The sequence below is a fragment of the Schistocerca americana genome, unplaced genomic scaffold (genome assembly GCF_021461395.2).
Source record: "Schistocerca americana isolate TAMUIC-IGC-003095 unplaced genomic scaffold, iqSchAmer2.1 HiC_scaffold_1060, whole genome shotgun sequence".
In the NCBI taxonomy this organism is placed as follows: domain Eukaryota; kingdom Metazoa; phylum Arthropoda; class Insecta; order Orthoptera; family Acrididae; genus Schistocerca; species Schistocerca americana.
In genome coordinates this window covers 32,501-35,000 of record NW_025725113.1, presented here as the reverse complement: position 1 = coordinate 35,000, position 2,500 = coordinate 32,501, and the positions used below count along the sequence as shown (strand labels likewise).

Sequence of the window (2,500 nt, the reverse complement as noted above, 5' to 3'; positions counted from 1 at the left end):
TAACGTAACCCGCGTTGCGCCTTAACGTAACCCGCGTTGCGCCTTAACGTAACCCGCGTTGCGCCTTAACGTAACCCGCGTTGCGCCTTAACCTAACCCGCGTTGCGCCTTAACCTAACCCGCGTTGCGCCTTAACCTAACCCGCGTTGCGCCTTAACCTAACCCGCGTTGCGCCTTAACCTAACCCGCGTTGCGCCTTAACCTAACCCGCGTTGCGCCTTAACCTAACCCGCGTTGCGCCTTAACCCAACCCGCGTTGGGCCTTAACCCAACACGCGTTGGGCCTTAACCCAACACGCGTTGGGCCTTAACCCAACACGCGTTGGGCCTTAACCCAACACACGTTGGGCCTTAACCCAACACACGTTGGGCCTTAACCCAACACACGTTGGGCCTTAACCCAACACACGTTGGGCCTTAACCCAACACACGTTGGGCCTTAACCCAACACACGTTGGGCCTTAACCCAACACACGTTGGGCCTTAACCCAACACACGTTGGGCCTTAACCCAACACACGTTGGGCCTTAACCCAACACACGTTGGGCCTTAACCCAACACACGTTGGGCCTTAACCCAACACACGTTGGGCCTTAACCCAACACACGTTGGGCCTTAACCCAACACACGTTGGGCCTTAACCCAACACACGTTGGGCCTTAACCCAACACACGTTGGGCCTTAACCCAACACACGTTGGGCCTTAACCCAACACACGTTGGGCCTTAACCCAACACACGTTGGGCCTTAACCCAACACACGTTGGGCCTTAACCCAACACACGTTGGGCCTTAACCTGCTCTGTAATTGTCATACGACGCGTTAAATTAGTGTAGTGTTGCCTAACTGCAACCCCCGCAATATAGTTTGCTACCCGCACTGCCCGGTCCCCAGAGTATCGCTTCATGTTAAACACCTTGCAGCTATACACTGTAATGCGGATGGCAGCAGGACGTACATGCTCAATGCCCTTCGCAGTTGTTCATTGGCATTCGCATGGCGAAGCACAGCCTACGTTGTGGTACGGCTTGTGTCAACTGTCCGCTGATGTTGTACGTCCAAATCACACACTGTACTGCACATTGGTCCTCATGTACTGAATGATACATCGTGGTACATGTGTGACCGTACCACGACTGCGCCAACAACGGCGAACCATACGGTCCAAATATTGTGCACTCAGCTACGTGTCGTCTCCCTATAAGAGCTGGATTGCAGTATGGTATGCCGTGGATGGCGATCAGCATGAGCCGTCTGTTGATGTAGTGGCGCGTGTTGTCAGACGTAGTCGTCTCTTCTCACTCACCGTGATAGCATGGTGCACTGCGTTCCACATCTGCGACATGCGACAGAGGCCGGTTGACAGTCGTTCGCGCAATGGACATCGCATACGTACGGGGGCCACCTTCCACGTGTTCGCGAAGCGTGCACATGTTGTTGCGTGTATGTGGGCAGACATAGTGTGTCGTGACACCTGACACAGGCATGCAACAATCGTTGAATTTGCAAATGGCGATGGACGTCTACGTTTGCTGGTGACGTTACGCAAATGAACAACTGGTAAACCGTTGTGGTGCGGTTGTTCTCGCTAGAGGTGAATCAGTGATGGCGACGATCGGTTGAGCTACCAACCGGTTGTTTCAGCGATACCCACCATGCCCACGAACGTGAATGGCATGTGGGTGTGAAGCGATACGCGGCGGTGGCTGGGTGGGACCGTCCCCGGCCGGTGAGGGGGGGCCTCCCGGCGTGCTGGCCGCGCGGTGCGTGGGCGCACGCGCTACAGCCGGCTGGTGGGGGCGGCCAGTGGCAGGCGCGCCGGCCGACGGAGGCGGCAGGCGGCGCAGCTGCGCGCCGGCGCACCCTGCACGCGGCGCCGTGCGGCCAAAGTAGGTCCTCGCGGGCCCGGTGCGAAGCGCGGTGGACATCTGCAGTGTGCTGGTCCGATTGAGGACTGTGTGCGCTGAGGATGCGCCGCCGCCCGGCGCTCGGCGCCGCGACGCCGTCTGCTGCTCGGTCGCCTCTGCGGTTCTCGCAGGTGGTTTGTATCGCAGCTGTGCGGACGTGTTGGCGCGTTCGCTTCGGCACCCAAGTGGGGCTTTTGTCCTTCTGTGGCGCTGGCGTTGGAGCTGCCGGCCACCGTAGGTGGCGCGTGTTGTCTCCCGCCGGCAATGCCACGACAGCACGCTCCCGGGCCTCTGTCGGCAGCGGCAAGCTCAGTTGGGAGCACGGGTGGTCGCACCTAAAGCGTCTACTCGCCAAACTCCGGGCGATTGCGCCTCTCTCGAACCCGACCAAGTACTTAGGACGGCGCTGCGCGCCGCCGGGACCTGAGAGGGTTTCGAGGTGTATTGTGCAGGGGAGCTCAGCCTCCTCCTGTTTGCAGAATAATTGAGCGGACGCTTGCGTGTTCGCGCGGGCCCCCGGGACACACTCCCGGGCGGCCGGCTGCTCAGCTCTAGTTGACGCAGCTCCCTGGTTGATCCTGCCAGTAGTCATA

The 2,500-nt window shown here is 59.2% G+C and overlaps 1 non-coding gene across 1 annotated transcript in view; it reads left to right on the top strand.

Moving 5' to 3' along the window:
• Nucleotides 1-2,472: 2,472 nt before the first annotated feature.
• LOC124559934 overlaps nucleotides 2,473-2,500 on the top strand; it is a 1,910-nt gene continuing 1,882 nt past the window's right edge. The window contains exon 1 of the ribosomal RNA XR_006968965.1: nucleotides 2,473-2,500. This exon is cut by the window's right edge and continues 1,882 nt beyond it. This is a non-coding gene — a ribosomal RNA (small subunit ribosomal RNA).